The sequence below is a fragment of the Coenobita brevimanus genome, chromosome 80 (assembly GCF_032717465.1).
Source record: "Coenobita brevimanus isolate Jiangsu-jjx chromosome 80, ASM3271746v2, whole genome shotgun sequence".
Lineage (NCBI taxonomy): Eukaryota > Metazoa > Arthropoda > Malacostraca > Decapoda > Coenobitidae > Coenobita > Coenobita brevimanus.
The window spans coordinates 29158681-29175269 of NC_137033.1; the positions used below are offsets into that span (position 1 = coordinate 29158681).

Sequence of the window (16589 nt, forward strand, 5' to 3'; positions counted from 1 at the left end):
CCTCCTCTCGGACTCTGAGAGTAAGAAGGATTTCCTGAAGCACTTGCAGTACCCTGTTCATGAAGTCTTGCACTGAACCTAGTCATTCGCACCCAGAAGTCCGTTCTCTTCACAGTGCGCACTCTTGTCTAACTTATGCTCCATTGTAACTTACTAAGTGTTGCACTCTGCACTTTAACTTTTTCCACTCTTCTAACCATTTTCTAAAGCAAAAACACACGTCTATTTACGTTAAATTTAGTTCAAAAATTGTCTTTTCACTCACAACTGTAAATCCTTAACACAATGCACTGTTTTTTTCACTGCACAACACTGTAAATTCCCGTGTGGTCTAGTGGAGAAGTTCTTGGCGTCTATTCACTGTCAGAGTCCAAGAGTATCACTGGCAGGTGACCTAGGGGTGCGTCGCTGAGTCGTGTTGATGGCGTACCCACTGCAGACGACTCGGAGTGGAGCCAGGGCTGGGCACAGCGGGGGTCACAGGCCTGAAAAAACTGTCAGTCATTGATTGACGCAAGGAACGATGATTCTGACGATTGATGATGCGCTGCCTGAAAGCACGCACTTCCTCCACAAGTCCCAAGGGCCCCATCTCCCTGTCGCAGTCCGGGTGTTCCAGGTAGTCGAGAACAAACTCTAGGTGTTCCCGGAGTGCGCTCAGCTTGGGGATGGCTGGAGTTGTGTCATGCTGAGAGGAGTCCACATCATCGTCGCCGTCCTCGTCGGAATCTTCAAGCTGGGTACTGACACCTGCAACTGAAGATGCGATCTCGATATCAGACAAGGTCTGATACCCAGGATCGCCATCGTCGTCATCCAACCACTCACTCACATCGTCCCCATCAACATTGTCGCCATGCATCCGTAGACGTGCAAGGAAGTCATCCATGTCAAAACCTAGGAAATCATACTCCACATCCGTTCCGAGAAGCAGACGAGACCAACCATTTTCTAGAGTCTTGACAGGGACTTCCTTCCATGCACTGGCCCAGTTGTAGATTGCAGACTTGATGTTGTAGCAGCAAAGGTTTTCCAAAGTCCGCTGGCCTCGAGTGTCCTGTCCCTCTCTGCGCTCGTCCTCGTCCTCGAGAACAACCATCACCTCGTCCAGGAACTTCCTTCGGTATAGGTGCTTTGTTGCCACGATCACTCCTTGGTCCATTGGTTGGATGAGAGCAGTCGTATTAGGTGGCAGAAACATGCACCTAATGCAGCCATTCTCAGCCACCAAGTCCTTGTCACACGGGTGGGCAGGTGCATTGTCGAGGAGAAGGAGGACCTTTACCTGGTCACGCGGGATTCCCAGTGTCTCCGTCTGGTAATGTATGACCTCCTTGACGAAGCGGCAGTGGAACCAGTCTTTGAAGATCTGGACTGTAAACCATGCTTTCAAAGAATGGTACCAGACGACAGGAAGGACATCCATCACCCTACGAAGACACCGAGGCAGCTTTGCACGGCCAACAATAACGGGCTTAAGCCAGTGCATGCTGTTAGCATTGGCACAACACAAAGCAGATATCTGTCCCTTGGAGAGCTTGCGGCCAGGTACACGCTTCTCCGTCTCCTCGGCTAGCGTGTTCGTTGGCAAAGAGCGATAGAATACTGTAAACCAGTTTCGTCAGCATTGTAGACTTGACCGAGAGTGAGGCCCTCCCTGTCGATCAAGCCCTTCACCTTGTGCCGAAACTCGTCAACTCCATCCTCGTTAGTGTCCAAAGCTTCGCCATGAGCTTTACGGTTGGTAAAGCCATGCCGTAACTTGAGCGCGAAGAGCCAACCCTCGGATGCCTTGAAGTCTAGGGCGTCGTGAAGCCTGGCGAACTTCTCAGCAGCAGCCTTCAGCTCCGTACCACATACCATCACACCAGCAGCACGTTGCTGTCGATACCAAATCAATTTGGAGCGGTCAACTTCAGCAAACTTCGGAGTAAACATCACCTTCCTCTCCACGTTGCGTTTGCTTCTCGACGAGAAGTCAGAAGTGTACTGCATGAGTTTGTCTCGGGATCTCTTAATATCAAACAAAGTAGATCGTGCCAGGTTGAACTCGCGGAGGATGTGAGAAGACCACCCCGCGTCTAGTTTCTCCAATATCTCCCGGTTTCTTCTCCAAAAGTCAACACCACTCTCTTCCTCTTCTCAGGCGGCGGGGCCATCATCACACACACGAAGGAGAGACACGAGAGCAGCAGGAGTGCCTGCAGGAGGTAAGGCACCACCAGAAAAGCGAGCACGTGGGCAGCCATGATGACGAGTGTGCACTTGTGACGAGAGACAGGCGGAAAGTGGGGAGGATGCAGGGGCACTCTAGCGGACGTCGGAGGAATGACGCGCCACAACAAAGCCGTCCCACGCCCCATGCGCCAAGTTCAAATTACGGGGGGGGGAAATTAGTTTTTTTTTTTTTTTGCGGTTTTCGGACCATTTTGGGAATATTGGATCCTGGGACGATTATTTCCGGTTAGTGGGGATGTTCGGATATTGGGCGTTCGGATATTAGAGGGATTACTATATACAGTGAGTCACTAAATACAAAAACCTGAAGTACGAATTTTCAATGGTACGAAAGCGATTAATATAGGACGAATTCCACCGTACGAAAATATGGCTCGATGATACAAAAAACAATACTCAATACGAAAGAAAATACAGAGATAGCCCGATTACCCAGATTATATGGTGTGAAGAAGTGCCTGAATAATCTGAAATCAATTAATCTGATGGAAACAAAACACAAGTACTGTACTGTTAGATTGATTTATTTAGCGGTAAATGTACAGTGAAAGACACACCTATCTTCCCAGTTCAGTCTGAAGAAAATTTACACCAGGTGAAATACAATGAAAACCCTGTCTTCTAGAGCGTTTTTCAAATGGTTCGATTTTTCCACGGTATATTCGTCAGACTTTGGGAAGATACTTGTATCTTTCATTGTACACTTGAAGCAGCAGAAAGACCTTACCAATTCAATTCATAATCCTCCAGCTTGTTTCTCTACTTTTCACACAACTTTCAGTTTGGCAAATTAAGTTTTCGTGCTGAAACATTTCCTCCCTGTTATTATCGTCACTTTCCCCTACGATCATTTCCAGCGCAGTGGAAGAAACTCAATGTGCTCAAAGGTGGATATCGTTTCCCAATTTCCCAACTGGAGGTTAGGTTAGGTTAAAAAATTATTAGGTACAGATAAGCTCGGTTAGGCCAGGTTTAGTTAAACACTTAGGGAAGAACAGTCCTTGCCGCCATTATGTTAACGAAGTAAACAAAGAGTTGTCACACCAGAACAGCTAAAAATGACGGGGAAACAGATTTAATAAGAAACTTTTACTGTATTTACCAACCCAGAAATAATCTGAAAAATATTTTAGACTATTATCGAGAACTGATTTGGTAAGGTGCTTTTACTGCTTAAAGTAAAACATACATTTAGCCCCCATAATGGCTGTGGGTTCAGATATTTGCGTGCTCCCGTGGTCGGCCTTGGGACCATTTTTTCAAAGTTCTAAAATCAATTTCTTTTTCTTATATATGTGAAAAGACTCGTCTGGCACACCTGGCTTTTTTTTTTAATTATTTTTTCCCCTAAACCCATCCTGTGATTTGCTATGATTCGTGTAACAATTAATAAAATTAGGATGCGTATTACATCAGCATGAAAACATCGGCGAAAACATCTTGGACGAAGTGATCTGTGAACGCCAGACTGCTTGAGGTGGTAGAGTAGGGTCGTGTAAACACATCAGTGACCCTCGTTCCCTTCCCATACAGTTGGGTCTCACCAATAACAATTTCGGCAATAACGGTAAGTTAGAATAGATACCCAGTTTCTATAATAACGTTTGGATTCACTTGAATAATGGTTATTTCGTGAATGCCAAGTTGTTATTCTGCAAATATGTCCATAAAAAGACAAGGAATGAAACGGACAAACAAGAAAAGATGAAGGAAATTGCCGGAAATTTGAACAGTAGTCAGGAGGGGATGGAGGATCCTCCCCTCACCACCTCCCCTGACTCGCCCACCACCGTCCCCTCCACCTCCTTTGCCCTACCTGACTCACAGTCTGCCTTCTCCTCCACCTCCATAGCCCAACATGACTCACCTGCTCCACCTGGTATACCTGCAACCCCCAACATAATGACTTGCTGCATTCTGGAAGAAATATAAAATTCAACAGGCCTTAAATTTCTTCATCAGTGCCTGGAATAATACAACATTGGCACCCATTAAACATGCCTGGTAGGCACTCCAGCCACAACTCAAGTCTGCTGAGACAGAGAGAGAGCGGCCATCAGAATTAATGACTAATGATTGGACTTGTAAATCAGATTTCAGGAAAATACCAGAAACAGTATCACGATCAAGTGAATGCCCACCATCAGTCACTCATCACTCAGTTTCTTTCACAAAGCTAGCCAGCCGAGGAAGAACAACAGAGAAGGGTTCAGTAGATGATGACACTGGGGACTTCCTAAAGATTTTGACTTTATGGGGTTTGATGAAGTGTTGATGGAAGTGGGTGACCCTGGCGTGAGAGGCAGGAGTGGGGACGAGGCCAGTGAGGGGTCAGGGGGTACGCTGCAGTAGCGTCTTTGTGCAAGCCTCGAAACAGTCATCATACCAAACACCTCATAACTTCTTAAAGGTGAGTTTTATATTACTTATGATGATTTAATAACTAATCTTATTATTTCAGCTAAAAAAAAAAAGTAGTGATAGGAGGGCTTCAGGTGGGAAAAGTGGATAAAAGTCCTGGAGTGGCGGCACCAATATTGGTGAGATCCATCTGTAATTGTTCGCAATTTATTATAGCTCACCCTAACTCAATGTCACCGACACCAGTACAGTAAGGCGTTGTTCAGGGCCCGCAGCTGTGAAAGCGATAATGGAATACATTATTGTTTGTATCAGTGAACAGTGAGGATATTAAAGATGCATGGAGAGAGCATTATAACTGAACCGGATGTTGAATGAGGAGTTTGACTGGGACAGGGAAGGTTTGGAGCCAGCAGATCCAGTGTCTGGCCCTTGGCCTTTGATTGATGCTGCTACTGTGAGTGAGGCAATAGGCAGGATGAGGGTGGGGAAGGCAGCAGGTGTGTCTGGGTTGACTGCCGAAATGTTGAAGGCCTCAGGCGATATAGGGGTGAGTTTAGTCACTGACCTGATAAATAGGATTATTTATGAGTGTATTGTCCCAGATGATTGGCTGAAGAGTGTAATTGTAAATGTGTATAAAGGGAAGGGTGATGCCCTGGAAAGAGGAAATTATAGAGGTATAAAGCTTTTAGATCAGATAATGAAGGTAATGGAGAGAGTTTTAGAAGGTATGATTAGAGAAAGAGTGAATATTGATGAGATGCAGTTTGGGTTTATGCCAGGTAGGGGGACCACTGATGCCATATTCATTGTTTGACAGCTTCAGGAAAAATATATTGGTAGGAGATGGGATCTTTATTTTGTTTTTGTTGATTTGGAAAAGGCCTTTGACAGAGTCCCTAGAGAGGTGGTGAAGTGGGCAATGAGAAAGCTTGGCTTGGAGGAGTGGCTGGTTAGGGTGGTTATGGCCATGTATGTGGGTGCTCACACCCAGGTGAGAGTGAATGGAGATTTGAGTGATGAGTTTTCCGTGAATGTTGGTGTGCATCAGGGGTCAGTCTTGAGTCCCATGTTGTTTATCATGGTACTTGAAGCCCTTTCATGTGACTTTAGAAACAGACTCCCGTGGGAGTTGTTGTATGCTGATGATTTGGTGTTGATTGCAGAGAATGAAAGGGAGGCGGAGGAAAGGTTTAGGAAGTGGAGAGATGGTATGGGGCAAAAGGGTTTAAGGGTAAATGCAGATAAAACAAAAGTGATGATATCTAGGGTTGGTGGCGGTACTGTCAAAGACGAGGGAGAGTGGCCATGTGCAGTTTGCCACAAGGGCGTGGGAAGTAATTCCATCTTGTGCGGTGTGTGTGATAAATGGGTGCATAAGAGATGTAGTGGTATCAGAGGTAGACTGCGAGATAATGCTGATTTTATGTGTACGGCGTGCCGGGGTGAGCAGGTGGAGATCGTCAGACGTGAAAGGATTGAACTTGCTGGTGAATCCCTTGAGTGTGTGGAAGAGTTTTGTTATTTGGGAGACATGTTGTGTGCTGGAGGTGGGGCTGGAGCTAGCTCTGTGGCTAGGGTGAGAAGTGGTTGGAAGAAGTTCAGGGAGCTCTTGCCTCTCCTGACATTGAGAGGGCTCTCCCTACGTGCTAAGGGGTCTTTGTATGCAGCATGTGTTAGGAGTGTAATGCTGTATGGCAGTGAGACCTGGGCAGTGAAGGAGGAAGACATTCGCCGGCTCAGACGTACAGAAACGACAATGATTAGGTGGATGTGCAGTGCGTCTCTGCGTCCAAGGCCTGGAGGGGCTGGGTTTACAATGGAAGAGTTGAGAGGTAGGATGGGACTGGAGTGTATTGGTGTTGTGATGAGGAGAGGTAGATTGAGGTGGTTTGGACATGTGGAGAGGATGGGGGATGATAATTGGGTGAGGAAGGTGAGAAGTGTTAATATTGGGGGTGGGGTTATGAGGGGTAGACCGAGAAAGACGTGGGACGAGGTCATTAAGTGTGACCTTAGGGTTAAGGGACTGAACAGGGAGGCTGCAATGGATCGTGCAGCGTGGAGAGGCGCCATTAGGTGAGCAAGGCCGACACATGCAAGCATGTTGGAGCCTTTAAAAACGAAACGAAACGAAACGATCAGTCCTCTCACTTTCACACATAGGCCTACACATAAGAACAGACAAAAGAATGAGCAGTAAATGTACACTAACTCTAAGTAGCAGAAATAACTGTGCTTAGTCGGTCCGAAATATATTGGGAAGAGCGATACCGAACGAAGAATGTGGAACTGAATGCTAATCTACGAGAACATGCGGGCCGAAAGAGTAATTTTTTCTTTTCTGATTAGAAAACATTTTGTTCCATATCGTCTCTTAAAATTGTAAAACCCGTAATCTTTCGTGTAAGCATACAGCCTAAAGACCTTACCAATTCAGTTAATATTCGTTTTTTTTTTTTTTTTTTTTTTTTAATGTGTCTGACTCTGGGCATAGGCTTCACAGCCTGCTATCAAGGCCCAGCAGTCCTCCTACATACCATACACCTCTACATGTCACCACTTCGGCGCTAACACCCACCGTCCATATTGAATACATGCTAGGGCTGTCTCATACAGGACTGGTGTATTGGTATTAGCGGGGGTATTTTTACGACATATCAGCGGGTCTTCTGGTAGATCAGTAAAGCCTGATTTAATGAAATTCAAATCCTTAAACTGTTCCCTGCCCCAGCCAGGATTCGAACCTGGGTCCGTAAGGACTGCAGGCCACCTCTCTACCGATTGAGCCACCGCTCATTCATTCATTCATTGCCAGACGCCATGTATCCCAAACGGGGTGGCCAAGGGCTTAGAGTTAATTGTTTTACAGGGAGGGGCACTAATCCTCCACCAACCCCACTTGACACATAGGGAGAACGTTATGCCAACAGCATCTGGTGTTCCCAGGCGGTCACCCATCCAAGTACTAACCAGACCCAACATTGCTTAACTTCGCTGATCGGACGGGAAGCGGTGTACTCAACGTGGTATGGCCGTTTGAGAGTGGTAAATTATGTTCTCTTGCTGAAAGAAACTTACTCAAAATTAAAGCGCATGTAACATAAGCATGTAAACATCGGCGAATACATCTGGAGTGAAGAGAATGCCTGACTGATGGGATGGTAGAGTAGGGTCGTGTAAACACGCCAGTGACCTTCGTTCCCTTCCTGTAATTGTTTGCAGTTTTTTATAACTCGCCCTAACTCAACGTCACTGACACTGGAGCAGTGAAGTGTTGTTTAAGGCTGGCAGCTATGAAGGGGTTAATGGAATACTGTATGAAAAATTCAAAATGGGCGCGGCGCATAGCGCCGCACTCGCTTGCCAAGAGAAAACGAACTAACCCTTCTCTCTGGTAAACAAATTTTTGCGCTCACTTCACAGTTGAGTCAGCGTCCCTCCTCTCCTCACAGCTTCACTGTATGTGAGGATATTTTTGCAGCCTTTCACCCCACCTCCTACCTGCCATGGCCCCTCCCAACCCCTGAATGAAGCACTCTGAGCAGTATGACGTCAAGAAGCTGTCACAGTTATCGTACAGTCAACGTTTGGAGCTCATTCATCGTGTTGGGAGAGGAGAGTTTTCAAAGCTGGCGAAAGAGTTTGGGAAGAACAAGTGCTGAGAGGTTCTAAGTTCTTCCCAACACCACCCCACTCCATTCACTTAAGCAATTTCATCATAGGATTAAGATGAGATCCCTTAACATGGCTTATTTCTGTTTAATACATGCACTGAATATCCCTAAATTTGTATGTTTGTGTTTGATCGTGCATAGATAGGTGTAGGTAGAGTGCTGTGGGGGTGGGTTGGCCAAAGTCCAGACCCAAATTAATTTTTCACATGAGAGTTATTATTCATAAATCACGGAATTTGTAAATCACGGCAGTGGTCCAGACCCAAATTGCCGCGATTTACGAGGATTGAGTATATATATATACCGGTATATATATATATATATATATATATATATATATATATAAATGGTATAAGCAAGATCATAAATGTCACAGTTGTGAACAAAGTAAACATAGGAACTGACCATAGAATGGTGGGTTGCACAGCCAGATTCAGTTTCAGAATTGAAAGAATTAAGCCTATCATCCACTCACTTGATGTAGTGCTGCCTGCTTCTTCCTTAGCCTTTATCATTCTTTTTCTGTGCCTGCCCTCCTCTCTTCCTATTTGTCCCATCTTTCCTGTCACTTCTTATTGCTTTTCTTTCCTTTATAGGTGGCTTTACATTGAGTGACAAGCCTAATTGTTTCTTGTAAGCCAGGAAACCATTTACAACGCTGGGTGGTAACCATATAACCAACCCATACGTGCTCCCTACGTGTCAACAAGTGGGTTGGTGGAGGGTTAGTGCCCCTCCCCGTAAAACAACTAACTCAAAGTCAAATGGCCACCCCTTATGGGATTATGGCGTCTGGCAATAGATAGATAGATAGAAAAATAAAAAGATATGCCCAATAAAACTAAGCAAAAACAAAGCAACCTTTTGGTTAGAAATAGCGAACAGATTTCAGTTTCTGAGTTATGCTGAGAGCGACACTGATAAGTTGAATGATAGACTAACAAAAGTTCCAAGAGAATCAATAGAGGTAGTAGGGAAAACAAATACAGCCAAAGCCAACAAGTATTCAAAAATGACCCTTGAGCACATGAAAAGAAGAAAGGAGTTGAAGGTAAAAACAAAGAAGGATGAATACTCCCCCAGTATCCCTGCTTGTCGTACGAGGCGACTAAAAGGGTTGGTGGTGGGTTAGTGCCCCACCCTGTATAAAGAACTAACTAAAAAAGCAAATAAAGCGCCTCGGACCCGGACGGACCATACGTTGACGACTAAGGAACGGACAAAGGACAATCTTAGGGTGGGAACATGGAATGTGAAAGGAGTGAATGATGAAGTGAAAGAGAGAGAGATTGTTCAGGTGCTTGAGGATGCAAAAGTGGATATATGTGGATTGACTGAAACTAAATGGTCAGGTGAAAGGGTGAGAGAATGGGAATATGGTTTAGGTATATGTGTGGGAGTCAATGAGAATGAAAGGGCAAGAGAGGGAGTATGGCTGATGATAAGCAAGAAGTGGAAGGAGAATATAAGAGAGTATGGAACAGTAGGTGCAAGGATTGTATGGGTGAGGATGAAAGTAGGTACACAAGCATGGGCGATTGTATGTGTGTATGCCCCGACAGAGGACCGAGTGGCAAGAGTGAAAGATGAGTTTTGGGTGAGTGTAGAAGCGTGTATGGACAAGTTTGAGAGGAGCGAGAGAGTGTTTTTGATTGGAGACATGAATGGCAAAGTTGGGAATGTACGAGTGGATGGAGTGATTGGTCAGTGGGGTGTGCCAGCTGAAGTAGATGGGAATGGTAGTGGTTTGGTGGACATCTGTGCTTGTAAGGGGTTGGCAAATGCCAACACCTACTTTCCGTCATAAGATGATCCACCGGTATACATGGAGAGTAATGAGGAGGATGGATGATGAACTTGTTGAACGAAAGGCAATGATAGACTACGTGTGTGTGGATGAGCGAATGAGAAGACAAGTGTTGGATGCAAGAGTGTGGAGAGGGTAGGGAAATGAAGTCTCGGACCAAGGTAAAGCTGCAAAGAAAATGGTTGAGGAGATGAAGGGGAAGACAGGAGGAAATATCTCCTGTGAGAAGAGTGAAGAAATTGCAAGATAGTGAGAAAATGACAGAGTATAAGAGCATAGTGGAAAAAAGATTGGGAAGGTATGAGCTAGAGCAGATGGAACGGGTGGAAGACGTATGTAAGATATTCACGGAAGAGATAGGTGCAGCGTGTGAGGCGGTTTGTGGAGTGAGGAGGAGATGCAAGGGTGTGCAAGGGACAGCATGGTGGAAAGATGAGGTGAAACGAGCTGTGGAACAAAAGAAGAAGGCATATAGTGAAACGTCAGCGAGTAGAGGAAGGGGAGAAGATGAGAGAGAGAAGAGAGAGGTATATGTGAGCAAGAGAAGGGAGGTTAAGAGACTGGTAAAGGAGAGTAAGAAGAAAGTGGATGAAGAGTTTGGGAAGAATCTGAGTGTGAAATGGAGGGAGAGTAAGAAATTGTTTTGGAAGGAGGTAAAGAAAGTAAGGCAGTGTGAGTGGGGAAATAGTAGGGGAGTGAAAGATAGGAATAATAGATTGTTGGTGGAGAAGAGAGAGAAATTGAGGAGATGGAAGGAGCACTTTGAGGATTTGTTAAATGTAGAGAGTGAGAGCAGTGCGAGTAAAAGTGGTTGGGGAATGGCTGGGAGAAGAAGAGATAAGAGGAGGAAGGAAGAGATCAGTAGGGCGGAAGTAGTGGAAGCGATGAAGAAGATTAAGTTGGGAAAGGCCCCAGGAATTGATGGAGTGTGGGGTGAAATGCTTAGGTATGGGGGTGAGATTGTTGTGGAGTGGATATGGAAGTTGTGTAGATTGGCTTGGGAAGAGGGAAAGGTTCCAGAGGACTGGAAATCAGGTATAACTGTTCCTTTATGCAAAGGAAAACGGGAGAGAGAAGTATGTGGTAACCATAGGGGTATTTGCCTTCTTAGTGTGACTGGTTAAATATATGGTAGAATACTCATTGATAGGGTTAGGCATATGACAGAGGAGCTAGTTGGAGAAGAACAAGGGGGATTTAGGAAGGGAAAAGGGTGTGTAGATCAGGTATTTGTTCTAAGATGTTTAGTGGAGAAGTATCTAGAGAAGGGAAGGAAAGTGTATGCTGCCTTTGTGGACTTGGAGAAAGCTCATGACAGAATAGATAGGCAAGGTATGTGGAAGGTATTAAGAATATATGGAGTGGAGGGGAATTTGTTGAGTGCTGTGAAGAGTATGTACGAGGGAGCTAGGGCTACGGTACGAGTGGATGGTGAGCTGAGTGAGTTCTTTTATCTCAGTGTGGGACTGAAACAGGGTTGTGTGATGTCTCCATGGCTGTTTAATATATACATGGATGGGGTTGTAAAGGAGGTACAAGGTAGGGCAGTGGATGTGGGGGTGGCTCTAATGAATGAGGGTGAAATTTGGAAGATTCCAGTGCTGCTGTTTGCTGATGATACAGTATTGTTGAGTGAAGATGAATGGGAGTTGCAAGGTTTGGTGAATGAATTTGGGATGGTGTGTAGGAGGAAGCTGAAAGTTAATGTAAACAAAAGTAAAGTTATGGTGTTTGAGAGGAATGAAGTCACAGAAGTACAGTGAGGTTGGATGGTGAGGATATGGAGAATGTGAGTGCATTCAGGTACAGTACTTGGGTAGTGTGATGAGTAAGGATGGAACTTTGGGGCATGAAGTGCGTGAAAGAGTACAGCAGGGAAGGAAGGTTGTTGGTTCACTGAAAGCAGTGATGAGAAATAGGGAGGTGAGTATGGAAGTTAAGAAGTCACTGCATGATAGTATTGTGATCCCTACCCTGACGTATGGAAGCGAGGCATGGACCTTGCAAGAGGGGAACAAGTCAAGAGTGAGAGCAGTGGAAATGAGGTACTTGAGAGGAGCATGTGGAGTGACATGGAGGGACAGGTTGACGAATGAAGAAGTGAAGGAATGTTGTGGAGTGGATGTGGATGTGGTTGAGAAGATTAGGAGAAATACACTGAGGTGGTTTGGACATGTGGAGAGAACGGAGAGTGAAAGACTGACTAAGAGGGTGTTTGTAGGTGAGGTGGAGGGAGGGAGAGGGAGGGGTAGACCGAGGTTGGGGTGGAAGGATGGAGTTGAGAGGTATATGAGGGAGGGGGGGGTGAGTTGGGGGGAGGGTAGTCAAATGGTGGGTGACAGAGCGACTTGGAGGCGTTTTGTCTGCGGCCACCCTTTGCAGAATTAGGGTGTCGGGCTATAGATAGATAGATGAACAAGTAACACATGGCTCAGATAAAAGAAACCATCAAAAAAGGAAAAACTCTGAAACAAATCTGCAGTAAAGTGGCACTGGGAAAGCAACAAATTATATTGGAGAATGAGAGAAATGAAGTCATTACATGCTGAGATTGGATGGTGAAGATAGTTAAAGAATTGTACAAAGAATTGTATGCATCAAAGACAGTAGTACCAAGAGCTAACTTTTCAGTTGACATCATCATATTCATCATCATCATCCAGACCTCCTTTCCCACCAAAGGGCAGGCTGAGGAGTAGCAGTGTCCAAACAGCCCAAATTTGCCCAATATAATGGGCCATGCTTCCATTCACTCATCATTCAAGACCTCGGAATCCTGACTTTATCAGATACACCAAAAACATTTACCATGTTCTGTAGCTTCACATAAACGTATCTGATTGAGTCAATCCGGATGCTGCCACATTAAAAAGGGGTGCCAAAAATCCATGATCATCCACTTCTTACAACATTCATCTAGCCAGCTCGATCTCTTGTCATTTCCCCAGCCTCACCAACTTCCAAAGCTCTCTTCCTCACACACTCATCCACCATATCTCTACCTTCTCCTTAGCCTGCCTCGCCTCCTCCCTCCTTCAAATTCACTTAGATATACCTTTTTCACCACTCTATTGTTTTCCATTCTCTCCACATGACCATACCATCTCAGTACACTTTCTTCGATTCTGGTGTCCACAGACTTCCTCCACACCTTTCACGAATCATTATTTCATATCCTATCCACCCTCTGTACTCCACAGACATTCCTCACTTTTCATTTTCATGCCACACCATAGTCTCATACTCATATGTTAAAGTTGGCACTGACTCTCCCTCATGTAAGCCTCGTGCAGCTGCAACACTCAAGCCTATGTTTCTTATCAAGGCCTTCATTGCACCAGCTACCTTTCTTCCTTGTGTCACACTACTTTCAACTTCTTTTGCACATTTTCCTCTCTTTTCTGTCACTGTACCCAGGTATTTGAACTCTCTCACCAATTCCAGTCTCTCTCTATAATGCTAGGTCAAAAAGGCCCGACTCCTCGGTCCTAAAACACCTAACGTGTAGCGGGGTCCTCTTTCGTGACCGGAGCTTAGTGCAATGAAAGAGAGGCAGGACACAAAAACTCTAGGCAGTAACCTTTTACACGTATATTCCCACAGCCAGACACAGGACAAAATACAGATATTACAACATGAATAGTGACACAGAAATAAAACCTTACTTAGGATATTTGTATCTCGCAGGATACTGACTTAACCACTACGGTTGCCAATACAGAAAGTCTAGTGAACAGGTGTACAGGGAACATGGGCGCGTGTGAGAGCACGGGAGGGGGAGTTCACGCCGGGGGGGGGGGGGGAAGGACTCGTGACGAGACGGAACAGAGTTATAGTAATATTGGGAAAGGATACGTCTTTCTAATTTACTCTTAGTATCACTTGATAGAAAAAGGATTTTGACATTTGATCTATCACTCGTTTATATTACGTTAGTTATGGAAAGGAGATGTTGTAGGGAGAGAGGGAATAGCAGGACACTGGATAATCACTGTATTTACGGTAATACAAAGGGACGGATATTATTCTCACTTTCTATGGTTTTCTGACAGCAAGGGACATATGTATACATTCACTACAGAGACTTCCTCAGGGGAAGAGTTCTTACAGGTTTCTTATGAGGGCATCACTTATGAGTCAGAGTTCTCGGGATTCACTCACTGTTCTCATCCTTACTCGCCTGTGATTTCACTCGCCCTGCTACTGGACATGCATTTAGTCACTATATCACTGTCACCTGTTTTCTAGGGCAACGTCACACTTAATATATTTTCCGTCACTAGTCTTGGGGCAATACCACACTTGACATATTCACTCGTGTCGTGAGGGCGGCGGGGAGACACGCCGGCGTCTATTAAGCCGGGCTAGAGGCACTGCCAGGGAAAGGCGTGTCGAGAGGGCACGGGACGGCTCGCAGGGGCGTCTTCTCTCGTCCAGGGCTGCACGTGGCACACAGGCCTGTAGTCTCCGGGCTGGGATTAGGGGTGTGGCCCTCAGGGCTGGGGCCAAACAGGTCTAGGAGTCTTTGGCTCCTGTCTCGGCCAGAGTTGGAGGTCCGTCGCCGTCTCTTGGGAGTGGAGAGGTTGCGCCCGGGAGTCCTGGGGAGGGCCCGAGGAGGCTGAGGGCTGCGGTCCCCAAAATCAAGGGGCGCCGTCAGGTGGGGGCTGCGGCACTGTCTCATGCTGGGGCTCGACAGGTGAGTCTTCTCTAGGGCCAGGAGTAAGGACCTGAGGCCAGGGGAGGCCATTAGGCCTCACGGGGTCCCTCTGGTGCTGGGGAGCAAGGCATCTGTCTCACGCAGGGGCGATGTCGGCACCTCTGTCTGGCCGTAGGGCCTGGCAATAGGCCGTGGCTGTGTGGGGGAGTCAGCACACCTCTGGTCGTCTCTCCAGGGGACATAGGCTCGTCTCTTCTGCAGGAGGGGGGAGCGGCAATCAGCCGTCTCAGGGGCAGCACCTATGGAGCGGCAATAGGCCATCTCCTTCTGCAGGAGGGGTGAGCGGCAATCAGCCGTCTCGGGGGCAGCACCTCTAAAGCGGCAATCGGCCGTCTCCTTCGGCAGGAGAAAGGAGCGGCAATCAGCCGTCTCAGGGGTAGCACCTCCAGAGTGGCCATCGGCCGTCTTCTTCGGCAGGAGGGTTGAGTGGCAATAGGCCGTCTCAGGGGCGCCGCTTCCAGAGCGGCAATCGGCCGTCTCCTTTGGCAGGAGGGTTGAGCGGCAATAGGCCATCTCAGGGGCGGCGCTTCCAAAGCGGTAATCAGCCATTTCCTTCGGCAGGAGGGTGGAGTGGCAATCGGCCGTCTCCTTCGGCAGGAGAGCTGAGCGGCAATAGGCCATCTCAGAGGCGGCGCTTCCAAAGCAGTAATCGGCCGTCTCCTTCGGCAGGAGGGTGGAGTGGCAATCCGCCGTCTCCTGGGGCAGAAGAGATGAGCGGCAATAGGCCATCTCGGCAGAAACACCTTCAGTGCGACGCTTGGCTGACTGACAAAGGCGGGAGCAGCAATCGGCCGTCTCCAGAGGGGCGCTGACGGAAACTGAAATATCAGTTCCACCCCAGTCTGATTTGGCAGTCCTGCTCCCCGAAGGTAGTGTCCTCCGTCTGCTATGGTGGTGGTGCAACGGCTGAGTGTGATAAGGGCGCACGGCCCAGGCTGGCTTATGCCGTTGTCATATTGGGTCCGCTAGTGTGGGTGTGGCTACTCCGTGGGGTCCGGGTAGGGGTGTCGGTGTGTTTCTGGGGGCACTACACTGTTTCTTTCTCACTGTGTTTCTGGGGGCACTAACTGTTTCTTTCTCACTGTGTTTCTGGGGGCACTATGTTGTTCTTCTCTCACATTGTCTCCAGGGGCACAGATTTGCAAGCCACGCATTTCACCACCCTCCCCTTGGAAAAAGTCACGTCCCCGTGGCCGGAGGTGGTATACGTGAGTGTTGTGGGTGATGTATGCAGGCTGGAGATGCTGGAGTAGGGCTTGCCATGCGGTGGTGTGAAAATTTTCCTCTTGTTCGGTGTCACAGGTGAGGAAAAGCGTGGAGTCGGTGAGGGTTGACCGGAGGAGGGTACGCAGGTGGTATTGTCCTCTGAGCCGACGATTCTTGCCTGTGGTTGGCGCCCATAAGGCTCGTCTGATCTTCATTTTGGTCGGTGTTATTGCTGGTGTGGTAGGGGGCTGTGTGCTGGCTACTGAGCGTCTGGGCCTGGTTTTGTGCCATGGTAATGCGGCGTTGAGTCTCTGGGGAGTGTAGGTGGAGGGGATTTGGGCTTGATGTATCATAATGGTGTGAAGTTGGGGGTAGGCAGGAGGTGTAGGAGTATGGGTGTATCAGGCGGGTGGGCGTGAGAGTCGGCCGGAGGGGGTGGTGGTGGTTCTGAGGGTGGGTGTGGGTGGGGAAGTGGGCGTGCAGGGTTGGTTAGCACAGGCTGTTGAGCGTGTTGGGGGCGCTGTGGAGGGTGGGCGTGCGTAGGTGTGGAGGGGAGAGGGTGGTGGTAGTGGGTTGTCCT

At 47.2% G+C, this 16589-nt stretch overlaps 1 non-coding gene across 1 annotated transcript; it reads right to left on the reverse strand.

Moving 5' to 3' along the window:
* Nucleotides 1-7526: 7526 nt before the first annotated feature.
* LOC145409436 (5S ribosomal RNA) lies at nt 7527-7645 on the reverse strand. The gene has a single exon (XR_013899092.1). It is a non-coding gene; the product is annotated as a 5S ribosomal RNA (ribosomal RNA).
* Between the last annotated feature and the right edge of the window lie 8944 nt (nt 7646-16589).